An 18,666-nucleotide genomic window follows, 5' to 3' on the forward strand; every position below is an offset into this window, starting at 1 on the left:
TGCAAATATTGTCCGATAGACCAAGCTTTGAAGAAATGTACAGGATGTCAATAAATTATTTGCATGATTTTAAATTGTAACTTCATTTTAGAGTTGCTTGTCTAAATTGTAGCATAGTCAATATATTTGACTGTTTTTACCATCAAGGCAGGTATTTAACACTCATTCCCATCTCTGAGAGATTGAAATGCACAAGTTGGGTAAAACAGCAAAATAACATGGCAGACAATTTTGAGCGTAACTGGGAGGAAAAATTAAGTTTTTAATATTTAAAAGAGTTGTAGGAGTTGTCTCGGATGGTAGGCAAGCAGGAATTCAGTTAACTTGGTCGGCAATCAACAACAGAGATTTCATGTAATTTCAAGTAAAGCCATTTTGCAGAGGAAGCTGGTAATCCTTCCAGATATAAATCCACATGAGAGAGAATTTCTGCCAATATCCATTCCTCCCAGTTTTAAAGGATGTTGCATCAGTTTGTATTTCAGCATTGTTACAGATGGCAGAACGAAGGCTTAAATTTGGCAAAACACTGATCAGTGAATGTTCCCTTATAAAAATGTCTTTAGCATTGGATTACTCTGCTCTTCTGATTAATGCATGTAGATTGGAAAGAGTGCCATTTGTGAAAGATTATTTACAATAAGGTGTTTTTGTTTAGCATGTGTGAACAACTAACACTGGAGTTTCTGGGGAAGAGGGTGAGGGAGTTTGGCCTGAGAGGAGAGTGGTGATTTTGTGTTCTGGAGGTTTAGTCTTGATTTTTTATGTGTGCAAGCGATTTATTCCAGGTGCATGGCTTGATTCAGTGCTTGCTGATATTCCTTAATGAGGGAACGGTGCTGATTTAATTTTGCTAGGTTCAAAAGCCTGTCAGTAGTGAACACTGGAGCAGCAAGCAGCTAAAAGCAGAGTTTCTGTGGAAGTTTGTAAGTGGGAATTTGGAGAGAGTCTGTGTGTGTGTGCTCCCCCACACCCCCCTTTCCTTTTTTTCTTTTTCTAACAATAGGGTCTAGGAAGAGAAGACAACAATGGCTACTGAGGCAGCACTAGAAGTGACCCAAGGAACAGAGGAGACAAGGAATGTGATCAGATGCCGAAGCTGCAGGATGTACATCACCCCTTGAGTGGGTATCTGATATAAGTCACTTATGCATGAATTGTCATTTGACAGAGTTCATGGCAGAAAAGATTCAGGGATTGGAGATGCAGCTGGAGGAGATGATGATGATAGGATTCAGATGTGGATTTGAAGATATAGTGCGTGAGAGAAGAGAAGATTTGCAGACACCTGATCAACAAAAGGACCTGGGTGGGGGAGACAGACTGTCAAAAGAACATGATCCATGAAAGAACATGCCCATGGAAACAAAGCAGAGAAAAAGACCAGCTAGTTGTTGTGAAATTGAATTGGGTAACAAGCTTGCTGCACTGGGGAACAAGGAGAAGAGAAACAGGTAGAAGCTGGGGAGGGGAGGAAGAAAAGAAGGGAAGCCATCCCTGCAGAAGAGAGGAAGAGATAATGGAGATAGCCAGGGACCGGAACCAGAAGAATAATGAGGATGATGTACAGGGGATTGTGAGAGAGAACATAAAACTAATTCATACCAGAAAGAGACAGGTCTGTGTGACTGGGGATTCCATACTGAGAAGAAATAACAGGTCTGTCCCCAGGCCAGATCCAGAGGACAGAATAGTGGGCTGTCTGCCAGGAACAAGGATATCAGATATGGACATGAGGCTGAAAAAGGATGGGAATGGGGAAAAATCCATTGACTGAGCTGCATGTTGGGATGAATGACCCTGCTAGATTCCCTAAGGAATGGTTCAAGGATGACTACGCTTGGTTAGGAAAAATGTTTAAAGAAGTGGAAGCTCAGTTAAAAGTTAGTGGAATGCTTCTGGTCCCTAGAGAAGGAGGGTGAAGGTGTGACAAGATAATTCAGATCAACAGAAGGCTCAAGGATTTGTGCTGTGAGGAAGGTTTTGAGATGACCGGCCATTGAGTGGCATTCACAGAAAGAAAACTCTGCTTGGCTGATGGACTTCATTTGAGTCCCTGGGAAATTTAACCTTCTGGGGTAAAGGCTGGAATAATTAGTATTTTCTTTAACCTAGGAAATGAGGGGAGAAGTTTGGGAGAGATTCATGAAATCTCCATGCCTGGGTTCAATACACATGAAGAAGAAAATCAGCTAAATGAAGATCTACTATGGGATAGTGGACAACTACAAGGTAACAGTGTGGACAGCAAAGCAAAAGAAAGTACACATATTGATTGGAGTAGGAGTCAGGGAGATGTTGCACTTAGTAAAAGAATTATACCTAATCCATCTAGAAAACTGAGTGAGGTTTGGGTGAGACAACTGAGATGATTGTACACAAATGAAATGAGACTGGGAAATAAAATGGAGGAACTGGCCCTACTGGTGCAGGAGATCGAACTGGATATTATAGGGATTATAGAAACATGGCAGAATAGTATTCTTGACTGGAATACAGGCATTGAAGATAATTTTCTGTTTAGGAGAGAGAGGAATAATGATAGAGGTGGTGAAGTAGTGTTGTTCATCAATGAAGCTATAAACTGTGAAGAAATGAGAAGTGACAGTAAACAAAGCAAAATCTGTTTAGGTCAAAAATCATTTTGTGGAAGGATTGTAAAAGAGGTTCTATTGAGTCTGCTATAGACCTCCAGGGGTGGACTCAGGTATGGATGGAGATCTCTGATATTTATTAGAGAGAAATACTGTTGGGAATTATGTTATAAATGGACACTTTAACTTCCCAGATATAGACTGGAGAATAAATGCTACTAATATGGGTAAGGCCCAGTGATTCCTGGACATGATAGATTGTCACCGAACCAACAAGAGGGGATGCAGTTTTAGACTTGGTTTTGGTAAGCAGTGAAGACATCATAGACGAGCTGGTTGTAGGAAATAACCTTGGATTGAGTGATCGTGAGTTGATTCCATTTAAATTAAATGGAAAAATAATCAAAAACAGCTGTTTCGAATCATCAGCTATTTCAAAAGGGTAGACTTTGGGAAATTAAGGGAATTTGGTAAAGAAGTCATCTGGATTGAATTGCTCAAGGACATAACTGTGGAGGAAGCTTGGAATTTCTTCAAATCAACTATTCAAAAAGCACCTGAGACTTGCATCCCAAACAAGGGAAAAAACTTGTAGGGGAAGGCTCCAGATCCAGCTGAACGAATAACCACCTCAAAGAAGACATTAGGAGAAAACAGAGCGCCAACAGGAGATGGAAAAATGGTTTGATCAGAAGAGACAGGTACTTTGAGGAGGTTAGAAAATGTAGGAATAACGTGCATTTCTAAAAGTCAAGCTAAATTAGTTCTTGCCAAGCAAATGAAAATAAGAGGTTTTGTACTTTTATAAATAAATAAAAAAAGTAAGGATGAGGTTGAGTTGCTATGTGGTGTGAATGGGAAGGAGATGAAAGATAATCTGGCCCCATAACTAAATGGGCCATGGTTATCAATAAGGATGATAATATGGAAATGTGCATGAAGGGGGGACAACAGGTGAAAATGAGTGTATAGAAATGAAAATTTACCATCTCTGAGGTAGAAGGAAAAACTTAGAGTTTAATGCACTCTAATCAGGGGGAACCGGATAATTTAAATCCCAGACTACTGAGTACTGTGACAGGAGATTACTAGTCTGGTAGCATGGATTCTTAATACATTTACCTAGGAGGGTAGTATCATATGACCTAGAGAATAGCTACTGTCTTACTTCTATATAAGAAAGGGGGGAGAAGTGACCCACGCAGTTACAGACCTGTTAATCTGATTTGAATAGTATGCAAGGCTTTCAAACAAATTATGAAGGAAAAAATAATTAAATTTATGGAGGTAAACTGTAAAAAGGATATAATGCAACATTGGTTTACCAAAGATAGATCATGCCAGACTAACCTGATTTCTTTCTTTTGAGAAAATAACCTTTTTTAAGGTAAGGGAAATGCAAAAAGTAGGAATGTGCTAATGAAACTTCCTGCTGATATAAAGTTCGGGGGCATTGTCAATACAGAAGATGATCAGAATATTACACAGGAAGATCTGTATGACCTTAAAAACTGCAGTGACAGAAATGGGAAAAAATTCAATTGTACAAAGTGCAAGGCCATGTAATTACAGCCTAATAGGAATTTATGCTACACGCTGGAGGATCATCGGTTGGAATTGACGGCGGAGGAGAGAAACCTGGGAGTGTGGGTCCATCACAGAATGAACCACGAATGTGATGCAGCTGTGAAAAAGGCAAATGCAATCTTAGAATGTATCAGATAGAGAAGTATTATTGTAATTGTACAAGGCACTAGTATACTTCATTTAGAATACGGTATACAGTTCTGGTCACCCATGTTCAAGAAAGATGAATTTAAACTGGAACAGGTGCAAAGAAGGTCATTCCAGTAGCTCTATCTTATGAGAGGAGACTAGAAGACCTTGTTTAGTCTAGCAAAAAGAAGGATGGGGGGGTGGAGAGGAGATGATTGGTCTCTCTAAATCAGGGGTAAACACCAAGGAGGGTAAAAAGCTATTTAAGCTAAAGGACAATATTGGCACAGGAACAAATAGGTATAAACTGGCCATGAGCAAATTCAGGCTGGAAATTAGAATGTGGTTTGTAACCATCACAGGAATAAAACAACCTTGTAGTTCATGTTATGGGGCAAACACCTGAATTGGTTTTGATAGAGAGTGGAACAAATATATGTACGATTGTATGAGAGGGTTGCTTCTGATGGTCGAAAGCAGGGCTTAGCAGTCCTGGGGTGTTACCTGCTCAAATAATGGCACCCCACCTATACCCTGCCGAGAGCTTAAAGCATAGGCTCAGACCTACAGGAGCTCAATACTGGTTTGTCTTATGCTTCTAAAAACTCCAGGGCTTTACCTAGTCACTTGCAATGGTCAGGAAGGGATTCTCCTCCCCTGTTCCCCAGTGTATTTTTTTTCCTCTTTCCTCTGAAGCATCAGAGATGACCATGGCTAGAGATGGAACACTGGACAGGGTTGGCCCGTGCTCTGAGATGGCACTCATCATTTTCTCTCTCAGGTGCTTGACTGGCTGGTTCTTATTTAATGCTCTGGGTCTAACTGATTGTCATATATTGGGTCAGGAAGGAATTTCACCCAGGCCAGATTTGCAGTGACCTTGGGGTTTTCTCAACTTCCTTTGCAGCATGTGGATGCAGATCACTTGCCAGGATTATCTGGGTACATCTCATTTAATCCTTTTCCTGTCATTGCAGGGGGCTTGAGAATTGGTGCACTTTGTTCCCTCGTATTGTCTCCCTGAAGCACATAATAGTTTAGTCTCCTGTGGCTTGTGATACTTTTGGTCTAATTTTGGGTGTTGGTTTTACTGTGCAAGTGCTTGATGGTGTTGGTACCTGTGGTATATGGGAGGTTAGACTAGATAAGCTGGTGGTCTCTTTTGACCTTAAACTCTGAGTTAGCTAGCATATTCTAACTAAAATTGATTAAAACTCTAAAATGTGGACAAGGCAGGTTGCACTTCAGCATGTCCTAGCTGGTTGAATTGAAGTCTTGAAGTCTAGCTCCCCCCACCCTCTTAGGCTAATACATTCTCAAAATACATATTATATCCTATTCCCTGTCCTTCACCCTGCCCCTTTAATGAAGCTTTGAATTGGGCCAAATATGTGTAAACAGATATTTGTTCCTGTAAAGGTTATTAATATTGTAATATAGCTTTAAAGCAAAATTGGCCACTACAGTATTTGGTGTATACCTCAGATACTGATCTTGAGCCAAAATCAAGCTAGACCTTACTTGGTTTAAAGAAATTTTTAATCAGTTTAAAGTAATATATATTCTATTGTATAGTTCCCTTAATTATGAGTGCTTGTGTGTGTGTGTGTGTGTGTGTGTGTGGAGGCAGAGTTAGTAGCGTTGCCTGTAGTTAAAGCTGCCCAATGTTTCCCCTTATAAGATTCTCTTTCAATTACAACTTTACCAATCTACGATTTGGGCTGGTATGTTCCATATTGTGTGTCTGTCTGAATTCTTTTTTTGGAAAGCTTGAGCTAAATTAATTCATTGTTTCTGAGAATGTCCTTACAGAAAAATATTTTGCCCATGTTTTAAAATTTGCAACTGTTCTGTTGAGACGTTCCAATGCCACCATGCTTTGGAGCTCGGACTTGAAATCTAGCAGAGGTGTCCTCCTGATGTCAGGTATGTCTTTTGTTAACCTAATGAAAATCTATCCAAGCTTGGAGAAGTTATAAGCCTCTCTGAGAAAATGAGTTTACATATGCTCTGTAGAAACTTGTTAGTTTGGCAGCTAAATGCTTTGAAGATTCAGTGTGCACTGAGCATGCTCCATCCCCTTACAGCTCCTATATGCCGACCACACTGTGTATGGACCCTCCCCACAGAATGTGACTGAGTTACACTTCAGGGCTGAGTATAACTTTCCCTGTTGTTCTGCCTGGCTTTAAGGGGCTGTTGTGGCTCCAGTCTCCAGAACTGAGAAAAGGGAGATTCCTTTGTTCTTTCAATGATCCCCTATTAGTACCCTGGCAGTGAGGAGGAGAAGAAAGGAAGCACCTTATTCTAATGCAGAAGTGTGATGGGGTGTGTGTGTCTGTGTGTGTGAGCCAGGGGTGGGGTGGGGAGGAGGGCAGGAGCTGTGTGCTGGGGGATGGTGGCAATAAGTAGTGGGGAGGTTGGCGGGGGGCAGCAGCCAGGATGGGATTGGGGGTGGATGGGACCAAAGGGGCAAACACTGGGGACATGGGCAGAACAGTCTATAATCATTAGTACACAGATCCCTTCAAAACCTGGAATTGAACCTAGGATTTTTGAGTCTCTGCTTTCTTCTGTGGTCAACAAGTAGTTGTGACACTTTTTCTCAGTGTGCCCAGGACTGAGAGCCACCTTGTTACCCTCTGCCTTCACCGCAAGAGAGACTTGCGGGTGCTTAACTGGGTGTCAGCACTCGGACAATGCCAGCCTGCTAGCCATTCAATCTCCTCAGGGTAATGCTAGCCGTTGCTTTGCTTTGCAGCTTATAAATTGGTGAACCTCAGTCTCTGAGCCCCTTTGAAGCATTCACCTGTGATATCCAGCCTCTGTTACTGGCTACTGATAGACATACCAGGTTTGTTATGCCCAAGGGGACAGTGTACACAGCTCATTTGATTCAAATGAGGATCAATTCCTACACAACACCACAGCACTGAAATATATTTATTGTCAAAACAATCGTAAGATTATTATCAAAGGTTAATATTTAAAAGATGGTGAATAAGGAAAATGGAAACAGAGAGGTTACATATAAAACAAAACCATAACTTTAACTAAACTTAACTTTAACAGGCTGTCTAAAAGCAATCGTGCCATACTCCGTATGTCTTTTACAGCATTTCCAAAAGGCTAGTTGGAATTCCATTTTCATGAATGTAGTTGCTTTGCCTGAGTACTTCCTCAGGTGCAGGATAAAATGGTGCCCTTTTGCCTTCTCCTTATATACCTCAAAGGTCATTGTTTTGTCCCCAGAGTCACGATGACCTCATGGTTTCTTTCCTGATGTGCTGATTCCATGTTGCTATCACATCCTCATGTTGACATCGTATGGAAATGAGGCTTCCATTGTGTTGGCTTACAATGCTTAATTTACTTATGCACTGAGGAAGACAGGTAAATATATTTCCTTTGTCTCGGAGAAACATGTTTGTCAACCCTGCCTTGATTCAGACTTTTGGGAACATATTTTCAGTATTAATATACATAACTTCTTACATACTGTGTGTATGTACATTTCACAGTGATATTAATGATCCTGGCTTTCATTTAAGACTTCAGATGATATTCTTTATGGATAAATACTATGAAAACAGTGTGCTAGGTGTAGTGAGTATGTCAGGCCTATTAGGAGTTGCTGTTACAGAACAGTGAACCCAATTGCTAGCTGGCATCAATGATGTGTGTGTGTGTGGTTGTATACATACAGTTTTGCTGCATTCTAAGCTTTAATATTTAACTCAGGGAAGAGTGAGTGAAACCCACCATTCTTTTGGGAGAACCGAGATGCAGAATATAGCTGCAATTACTTTTTTTGTTTACAATCTGGAAAGGGATACTAATAGTACACACGTGTCAGAAAAACGGATTTCAGAAAGTTCTTGACTGCATAGTTAAAAAGCAAACTGATGTGTTTTGTTTTTCAGTCAGCAATAATATGTTGAAGCTCTGAAATGTGAAATGAACTGATAATTTCCGAAGGTCATGCTCTTCCCCATAAACCAAACTGCTCTGCGCTCCCAAGGGGAAATGGCACAACTGGGTTGACTTCTCATTATTTCTTCCTGTGGCGCTTCCTTATTGAATTATTGCCAGGTAGATGCAGCAGATGCTCATCAGGCCACTGTAGGACTCCTCTGTTAATTGAACTATAATGGGGATGACAGCAGGGAAGGTCAAAATGATAAGACCAATGATGTAACAGGAACTCTGGTCTCCTACAAGCTGAACAGATAATTGACCTTACTTAGATAATGTTATCATATTAGTTTTTATAAGTCCACAGCCTTATTATGATTATTTTTTTTTAATTACTTGTATTCTGGTAGTGCCCGTAGCCCCACTCAAGATTGGGGCTCGGTTGTGAAAGCTCCAAACAAACCTGATCCCTGCCCGGAAGAGTTTACGCTCCAATATGAACCAACATACAAGTGAGTTTAAAAAACTCCAGAAGAGAAGAAAAGGGAAGGAGGACAAGGGTAATAAAGATGAAATCATGCAGTTCATGTAGGGTTGTGGTTTAGCACAACTGGGGTGATTTCCAAATCATTTGAATGAGATAGAATCATAGAAATGTAGCACTGGAAGTATCCTTCAGAGGTGGCTGTCTCACTACAAAAGCAATTTTCCTTCTCTTGGTATTGACATCAGTTATTTAGAGTGGACTACATCCACCCTGACTAAATTGGCCATCAACATTGGTTCTCCACTTGTAAGGTAACTGCCTTCTCTTCATGTGCAATATATATTTACGCTTGTATCTGTAATTTTCACTTCATGCATCTGAAGAAGTGGGGTTTTTTACCCATGAAAGCTTATGCCCAAATAAATCTGTTAGTCCTTAAGGTGCCACCAGATTCCTCGTTGTTTTGAAGAGGTTATCTAGTCCACCCTCTAGAGCTGAGACAGGACCAAGTATACCTAGATGGGGTTCTGACAACAATTTTTTTTGTGGCCTCAGAGTGCAGCCACCGACTCTTGCTGGTGGCTGCTTTGATGAACCCGTCTCTCTGTCCCTGACTTCTGTAGCCCTTCATCTAGTGCCTGTCCCAGGGAAGGTGGGTCAGGGATTCACCAATCGCCTATGGAGTCCCAGGCTGGCCATGCCTTGGCTGGGGGAGCTGCCTACGTGGTGCCTTGCCGACTGAACACTGCAGCTACCTCCACTGTCACAATCCACCTCTGGTGTCGTGCACATTGGCCTGCATGTCTCCAGAGGCACTGCCCGGAGACCCCAAGGAGGCTGCGTGGTGCAGGGTGCTGATCCCTGCTGGAGGCGCCGGTGCCAACACCAAGGTGGCACATCTCTCAGCCCGTGATAGCAGTTATTCAGGAGCAATAGCTGGGTGCTGCAGGGAGGTGGTGCTTCTCCCCTCCACCCTGCCCCCAATCTCCAACCCTACTTTGGAGGCGCAGGTGACCGCAAAAAAAATCTGCTGGTGGCCGCATGGCTATGGTGGCTGCATTTGACAAACGCTGATCTAGATAATTCCTGATAAGTATTTGTCTAATCTGTTTTTACCCTCTCCCCACTCCCCGTCCCCAGACTGAGATTCCATGATCTCCCTTCATAATCTATTCTAGTACTTGACTATACCAATAGTTAGAAATTTTCCTAATATCTAACCTAAATCTCTTGTTCTACAGATTAAGCCCATTACTTCTTGTCCTCACTTCAGTGGACGTGATCAATTTCTTTTGATCACCAGCTTCTTTATAGTAGCCCATAACATATTTGAAGATTATTATCTGGTCCCCCTCTGTCGTCTTTTCTCAAGACTAAACATGCCCTTTTTTTTAACCTTTCCTCATAGATCAGATTTTCTAAATCTTTTATAATTTTTGTTGCTCTCCTTGTCTTGCTCCATTTGTCCACATCTTTCCTAAAGTCACCAGTATCGAGTAGAGCAGGAAAGTTGCCTCCCATGCCTGACATAACATTCTAGTTAATAGACCCCAGAATGATATGAGCTGCGAAGGGGAAGCGTCTAGAATCCAGGCTGAGCCCGCATGTTTACACTGCAATTTTATAGCCCTGCAGCCTGTAACCTGAGAGCCTAGTCTACTGACTGACCTATCCACAGGTATTTCATCGCAGTGTAGAAACACCCTTAGTGGCCAGAATGCTGGGTCCGCTCTAGGCTCCTAACACACTCATATGCTCACACCCCTGTCTGTCAACTTCTCTGAGTTTGTGTGTGTGTGTGTGTGTGTTCCAATATCTTTTCTGGACTTTTTTGTTACTAGTACTGTTACACTTCACAGTAGAATCCTCTTTACACATTTGTCTTAGTGCAGTATACCATTACCAGTTGTCTCTAATGACTGGAAGACCTATTGCAAATTGCTAAGTTTTTAGGGGTGGGGAATTGAAAAGAAAGGGCATGAACCAATGTAAGTCACAGAATATCCTTTGTTCATTTATTTTGACACCTCTAGCTTTAATTATTTAGAGTAAAATGTCAGAATGTGGTAGTAAATGTACTTATTACTGTAAAGTATATTTTGTAGAAGTAATGAAGCCTTAATTATATGAGAGCTTTGTTACAACACTTGGCTATTTGCTGGGACTCTTGTTTTAGTGTGTGGATTAGCATGGGTCTATTCTAGAACCTATCAATTTCTTGAGTCCTACAGAGCGCTACTCAGGTTTTCCAATCCTTGCCCTTTTTGAAGGTTGATACTTAAATGTAGTGAGGTAAACATCTGATGACACAGCATGCGTTGGAACAAATGTTTATTTCAGCTCTTCAGAAATGAGTGGTTGAAACAATAGAATTTATCATGTGGATGTGTTTGTGTCTGTTTATATTACCCAATTTGTGTCTGGCCTAAAACTAGGTAGTGGGAAAGGAAAGAGTAATAAGGGCAAAATTCATAGGTACCAACACTGTGGAGACCATATTATTCTTTAAAATGTAGGCATTGCAGCAAAATTGAGTATTTTTATAGCTTAAAAAAGAATTGAAGATGGCCTATGCCATTTATAACTCTGCAGTAGCACATTATGGATAAGATTTTTTTCCAGTTATCTCCCAATTTTGGGGATACAGTTTTACACCCACAAATGTTTTCACCTGCAATTAATTGCAAGTAAAAATGGTTGCATTTTCAGGGGTGCTAGAACTATGGTGGTGCTGGGAGTGTGGCAGGAACCCCCTGGCTTGAAGTGACTTACAGGCTTGTTCAGTGGCTTTCAGCACCGCCACTATAATAATTGTTCCAGTGCTGCTGAAAATTTTCCTGGATCTCTGTATCTGATCTCCTGAATCAGGTAGCTGGGCATGTACATGCAGTCATTTGTTCTGGCTGTTGTCCACACCCATGTAGAACATAACATTTTAGATTGCCTTGTGTGTTTCTGTCCTTTTAACAGTATATTAGAGCCAAGTCTTTTGCAGGTGGGCTGCGGGACTTGTCATTGCAACTGACACCAACTATCTCTGAAATGGGTGGCTCAAACCACCCTCCTTTAGTTATCAAATGGTTGGGGGAGGACTTCTTCTGATTCAGCTATCCTGCAAAGCTCTTAAAGACTAGGGGGAAAGTGGATGGTTCTCCCCTTTTTAAATAAGGTTGAAATCAACCGCTGTGCTTGCTACTCGTATTTAAGACTAGCAAACTCTGTGGTGAGCATGCTACAGTGGAGGGGGGGGGGGATTTCCTATGACCAGTATTACCCATATTAACATCCAATAAAATGTCAGAAAGCAAGCACAAATTATTGCAGTAAAACAACGGAACTTTTATGAACTAAAAGTGATTTAATAGGGTTGCTGTTGTAGAGGCAAAATTTGGGCAGGAAGATTGAGCTGCCTTGTAACTGATGACTTTGAAACTTTTGGTGTGTTTCATGGTGTGGGATTATGACCCTTTATAAGGGGACCTGTGCTGTACTGAATTCTGAATTCCAGGTTCAGCTGGAAAGGCAAAACTCTTTCAAATATTTAGTTTTAAAATTTATTTGTAATTGTTAAATCTGCATTATATGTAGGGTTTTGTTAATGAAATGAGACCCAACATTGTTTCAGCAAAAGCTTTGCAAATCACAACCTATTAGTTAAATAGAGATGGAAGGGTAGTGTTAACTAGATATATTTCCCTTTGTCCTGTTAATCGAATTTTAACAGCATTCCAGAATCAGCACAATTATGGGCACTATTCTTATTATAAATCAATGGGTTAGAGATGGGGAAGACTTACTGGATCATCCAGTCCATAAGACTGCCAGTGCTAAAAGGTGTGTCAGATATTAAACTGATAACAGACCCAGTCTGGGCACTAGCCTGTTGAAATTTTTTTTTTTGTACATCAAAGCATCACTTCGTAAAGAAATCCTAATGTTTGTACTTGAATGCAAAATTTTGCTTGTCTTGGCATCTTCAGAATATTTTTATTACACGTTCTATGTCTATTAATTTTGCTATAATCTGAGGAAACTTCAGGGAAAATTTAATTATCACTGTACTAAACAAACAGTTCAGGAATTTAAGTACAGTGTGCAAAGTAAAGACAGTGCAAATAGTATTCTCTGACACTTTCTATTATAAGACCCTGTTTTCAATTTCAGTCAGAAAAATGAGTCCCTATGTTTCTCAAACTGGACACTCTTTTGACAATTCTGGCCTTAATTACTGTTGCCTTGTGTGTAAAATGGGAAGGATAATACCACAGAGATGTTGTGAAGATAAATTCATGAATGCTTGTAAAGCACTAAGATACAACAATGATAACACCATAGAAAAGTCCATGAGGAAATAAATCTGTATTCAGTGCAGGGTTTGGATGGCGTGCAGTAAATAATGCATGTGGCCATGCGTTAAATGGCGAGGATAAAAAAATATTAAATTGGTAACCATTCAGTGAGCACCAAACATTCTGTGTGCAGAATAAGGCAACGTTCCTGTGGATAAAATACTATAAGATTGTGTAATTAAAACAGGAAATGCCAGCATTTTGATAAAACTTCTGAATTCTTGACTTTGCAGCCTTAATATTCTTTTAAATTAGGGTTTTGTTGTTGTTGATGTAATGTAATATAATATATACACTTGCATACAGATGAATTAAGTTTTGCTCCAGTTGCGTTTCTTTAAATGACCTGTTGATCTGGACTGCTTAGGGAAGTTTAAAATCATATATACTGTCTATTATTGACAGTCAAGTATTTTTTCATAGTATGTATTGTAAGTACTTACAATGAACTGGATGTAACAGCAGTATCATTTCACAGAAGTGTTGTGTTCTATCGTTGTTTTAATTAAAACCATTCTGCTCATGGAAAGTTCGTTCTCTGGTGTTTAACGTATTCGTAATGCATCTGTTTGGGGTCTCTTGCTAGAGATATCTTTTATTAAAACCCACTCATCTAAGTTTAATTATAAACTTTCTACATGTAAATCTTTATTAAGTTGCCAGGATGCACTCTGAAACCAAAGTTCATGACAGAAAACAGGAAGATTTTTGGGTTTATATGTTTCTCCCAATTAGGTCAATATAATTTCAGAAGCATTTCAGTGACAGTGCAACAATGGCCTTTACTGTTGGTACTTTAAGCATTACTTTATGTAATCCTTCAGTCTCCTCCATAGTTGCAGAACAAGAAGCAGGCACTATTGAATTTACAGATATAATTTAGAAATAATAAAGGTAGCGAAAACTTTTATAGTGGTGCTTTTTTTGGCAGCTAAACATCTATTCTTAAAAAGGAGTCACTGATTGGGGGGGAGGGATAGCTCAGTGGTTTGAGCATTGGCCTTCTAAAGCCAGGGTTGTGAGTTCAATCCTTGAGGGGGCCATTTAGGGATCTGGGGCAAAGATTGAGGATTGGTCCTGCTTTGAGCAGGGGGTTGGACAAGATGATCTCATGAGGTCCCTTCCAACCCTGATATTCTATGATTCTATGTTATAAAATGGAAAAAGAACCAAATACTGTAGTTTGTATTGGGCCTTGTCTACATTGGAGTTACCAGCTACTGGTATAGCTGTCTCACTGTAATTGCATGGATGCAAACCCTTGGGTAGACACAGTGCAGTGGTATGACTTACTCTGGGTAATACCCCAGAGTAGACTGACTTAGACTATATATCCCCTAATTGTTTGCAAAAGTTCTCTTCCAGATGCAGATATATTATTAGCACTGTGTGTTCTTTTAAGAATATTTCACCCTCACAATTATTGTAGCAAACTACATTAAGTATTCTGCAGTTTAATGTTCTGATTTATATAAATAACCAATTAAGAAGCAACATTTAGAAGTAATTGCCAACTAATGTTGTAGATCTATAAATCTGGCACTTTTACACAGTGCATTTTAATCCATAGATCTCAAAGTGCTTCACAAAGGAGGGTAAATATCCTTAACAGCATTGTAGAAATGGAAAAGGGGAGGCACAAAGGTCCAGACTGCCATTCTTACTCTTGCTGAGTAGTTCTATTGAAGTCAGTGGGATTACTAGTACTTTACTCCACAAGTGGCAGAATCTGGCCCTGAGTGACTTGTCTTAGGTCACATCGGAAGTCTGTGGCAAAGCTGAGAATAGAATCTAGGTCACTGCACTTCAACCACAAGACTATCTTCCTCTAAAATATGTCAGCAGTGGAAGAATTGATGATGTGTGTATAAATCATATGGGCTTAAAACCTTTTTTCCGGTTTAGCTTAGTATTTTCTCATGATATTAAAAATTGTGTGCGTGCATGTACACAAAACAATAGCTAATAGTGAAGGACCAGATCCTGGCTCCGTGGACATGTCTGTACAGAGCTTACTCAGGGCTGGTGTAAATTCACAGTCTAGCTCATTATTTTGTCTTTAGTTTTTCTGTAAATCTCAGTGTTTGTAAAATTTAGAATAACTTTATCTGAAGACTTTTGATCCGCTGATCACCACAGGTTATCTGTGGCACATGTAAAGGGTGGTTTGACAGGAACTATTTCAAGCTATGATCTGCTGATGAGGAATCAAATAGGATTAGTCTTTGGATAATACCTTTTGCAGAAGGCAGGGCAGAGTTTAATAGTACAGGGTGTTAACATTTCAGAAAGGTCAAGATAAGTGAGAATCTATAAATCTTAGGATAAATAAGTGATGAGTTTCTTCCCTGCATTTCAGGCAAACTGTTATTACTGTTTTTAATTTTGTTTTTTCTGTTAAGAGAATTGAATAATCATTAAAGTGTTTTGTGCTAGACAGTTGCCAAATGATTTTCAGGTCAGATATGAGACCTGCAAGTGCTTTTTCTATTGTTGTTAAAATTGTGCTGATTTATTTTAGTTACATAATGTTTTTTGAATGTAGTAGTTTTACCAGCTCTCTTCATAAGTATTCTCATTGTAAAAGAAAAATACTAGGGCAAATTCAACCATGGCTGAAGTGGGCACAACTCCTGCTGAATTCAAAGGGAATTTTACTTCCTTATGACAAAGGTGAATTAAGTTCTTTGACTTGGGTTTTCAGACTTCAGCCAGTTCATTTTCAGGTTCAGTAACAAATACTGTGCAAATTCATCCAGAACAGGGCTAGATTTATGACTTCAGAAGCCACTGCAAGGAGTGTGAAGGGATACTGCACAAGTGGTAGTGATCTCAGCTATTTTCTCTTTGGGGTACATGCAGAAACATTAATAACTACACTATTGTAACAGGGTGCATTCATTGTGTATTTCCTCCAGTGCTGGTCACTGATGGCTGGCTGGTGTTGAGAACAGGAAGAGGCATAGCCTTGGGTACTCAGCAGTGCCAGATACCCTGCTGCTTTAAGAGTGTCTAGCACTGCTGGGACTCTGGTTCTTGTGCTGTAGGTGTGCAAGCACTAGCATTCTGGTTATCTGAGTGGGAGCGGGCAGCAAGTTTCATTACAGCCTCTCCATCTTGCTGTTCATCTGTGCAGGGAAAGCCAATCTGGTTGACAACGTTCACTGATTTCTCACTAGAAAATCCAGGAGTCTGATAACCAAATGAGAATTTTTAATATACAGAGAGAACAGAGTCTCTTGATGTGCTCTATAGCTGCTCACCTGTAAAGGGACTGGTAGTTTTGTTGTACTTGGTGGCTTCTGCAGCTTGCATTCTGTTGGGTAAATTTTCATTTTTTATCTGAGGTAGGTGGGTAGGAAAGAATTAAAAAACAAAAATAAACTTCCTACTAGTTAGCCATCTTTACTGTACTGTTTTTTAAATACATGCTCACTAATCAGATGACATTAGTGTTTATGATAATACATGTTACAATGTAGTTTCCATTTGTGGAAGGTATTTAAAAGAAAATGAAATTTTGAACCTTTACTTTCACATGTGCATGAGAACTATTTTATTCACATTCTGGTTGATCTTTAACACCTGGTCAAAATATAACGTAAACACTGTGGGCCTGATCCTTCAAACATACTAGTGTAGGACTGGGAGAAGACCTGATTTTAATGTTCTGAGAAATGTACCAATGTGGGTATTTGCAGGATTGGGCTCTATGTCGCTGTTGTCGTGGTGTGAAAATATAGTATGGGTGGGATACTCAGATAGATATAAGGATTTCATAAAAGACATTGAATAAGCTGGAAAAATCAAGGGAATGTTTAATGTGATGCCCCTATCCTGCAAGCATTATGCACATGTGTAATTTTAAACATGTGAATAGTCCAACTGAAGTCAGTGGGACTTCTTGTGCTTAAAATGTAAGCACATGCATAAGTGTTTGTAGGATCAATGCACATGTAGTGTTGGGGCATGAAATTATTTTAGGTAATGAGGTATCTTGGATAACTGTGGACTGTATAAATCATTGTTACCTCTCCTAATGGGCCACTTTTTAAATTTTGGAGTAAGTGGAGAGAGAAACCTAGAAGTGACCAGAAAAGAAAATACAGTAATAGAATTTTGGGGGAGAGAAAAAAAAATATTTTTTTAAAATTTCAGTTGTGATTTGAAGTTTAAATTCCTCATCTGGGGAAAAAATAATTATAAGGAAAATAAATCATGAACATGAAGTGCTGATCAGAGTTAATAGTTTGAATAATCTGTAAATTATTTTTTTTAAATGTGAACTAAAGATTTTTTCCCCTCTGTATTTGCCAATTCACAGTTAACTATGCCTTCACATTTGGAAGTTTGAGATATTCAGTAACTAAATTTGATGTGAAATCTTGGTGGCCTTCATAATGTAATTTATTCATGCTAGTGTGGATGGCATATGTTGCCTGTGTGGTAACTTTTTATCATATCTGCACAGAACTGCTAGTGTTTCAAATTGTGTTATACAAACTGAGATATAGGGACAAATTCTGATTTTACTTGCATCGGTGTAAATCAGTGAACTCAGTGGAGTTACATTGGTGTAGGCGAGATGGGAATCATTTTCAGGGTCTTTAATTTATTCCTGTGGGGTCTTTTTTTTTTTCAGACTTAATGTAATCTCTGTACTCAGACAACAGCAGGCTGTTATTTTTGTAGTCTTTCTCAAGGAACTAACAGATGCCAAGCCTCCTGACTAGGGCAGGAGTCTCCTACCCTTGGGGAGTTACTGCTACCCACTAACCCTTCCAATTCTGAGCTGGAGAAAGTATGTTCAAAAGGCTGCTGATGAGTGCTCCCTGAGTTTTCGTTTAAAAAAATAAAACACAACTGGCAGTGAGTGTTGTCTGAGGTTTCTTTGGATTTGCGCATTAGGGTCTTTATCTTTCCACTAGAAGATATTTCACTAAAGTCCCTATCCTGGCCTTATTCAGCTCCACAGTGTAGAGAGCTGGCTGGGTCCCAGGTGTATAGAGCCCTACTTGGACCTATAGAGGTCTCATGAGGATCAGTAGAAGAGTGCCCGCACAGGGCATGATCCTGCAAAGTGCTGAGCACTCTGGCCCTGATCCAGTAAAGCTCTTTAGCACTTACTTAAATTTAAGTTTGAGCAGTCCCGTTGCATTCAGAGAGATGTTTTACATTCTTGAACTTAAGCACATGCTTAAGTTCCTTGTAGGATTGGAACCTGTGATGAGATCCCCGGAGTGCAGCCTGGGACTGTGGGACTGCTGTGCCCCCTGAACTCTCTCCAGCCTGGGCCGTCTCTCACAATGCCTTGCTAATGACCAGCAGCAAACCCCTCCAGGTGCTGTTATCACTCAGCACAACCGCATGTAGATGCTCCACGCCCAGCTAGATTACATGAATGCTCTCAGAGCCACTCATGAATCACACAGAGAGGCACCAGAGCCAAATCCCTCCCAGCACTGTACCTCCAGAATATGCCATCTTGGATGGCTCAAGAGGGACAATGCAGATATATTAATTGGTTCGCCACTTCATCAATTGAAAGTGAACATATACGAGCCTTTGAAAAACCAGAGGAGATTTGCCACACACTTCAAACAAA

The 18,666-nt window shown here is 40.1% G+C and overlaps 1 protein-coding gene across 2 annotated transcripts in view; it reads left to right on the forward strand.

The window, feature by feature from the left end:
* The window catches only part of THSD7B (thrombospondin type 1 domain containing 7B), a 518,592-nt gene that overhangs the window by 67,838 nt on the left and 432,088 nt on the right, over nt 1-18,666 (forward strand). Inside the window, exon 1 of one of the 2 annotated variants that reach the window (XM_073305366.2) lies at nt 7,574-7,703. The exons of the other annotated variant lie outside the window; for it this stretch is intronic. The gene's annotated coding sequence lies outside the window, so the exon portion shown is untranslated. Of the gene's footprint in view, nt 1-7,573; nt 7,704-18,666 lie in introns of those variants that run through there. 2 annotated transcript variants of the gene reach the window in all.

Source organism: Lepidochelys kempii, chromosome 11 (genome assembly GCF_965140285.1).
Source record: "Lepidochelys kempii isolate rLepKem1 chromosome 11, rLepKem1.hap1, whole genome shotgun sequence".
Classification (NCBI taxonomy): domain Eukaryota; kingdom Metazoa; phylum Chordata; order Testudines; family Cheloniidae; genus Lepidochelys; species Lepidochelys kempii.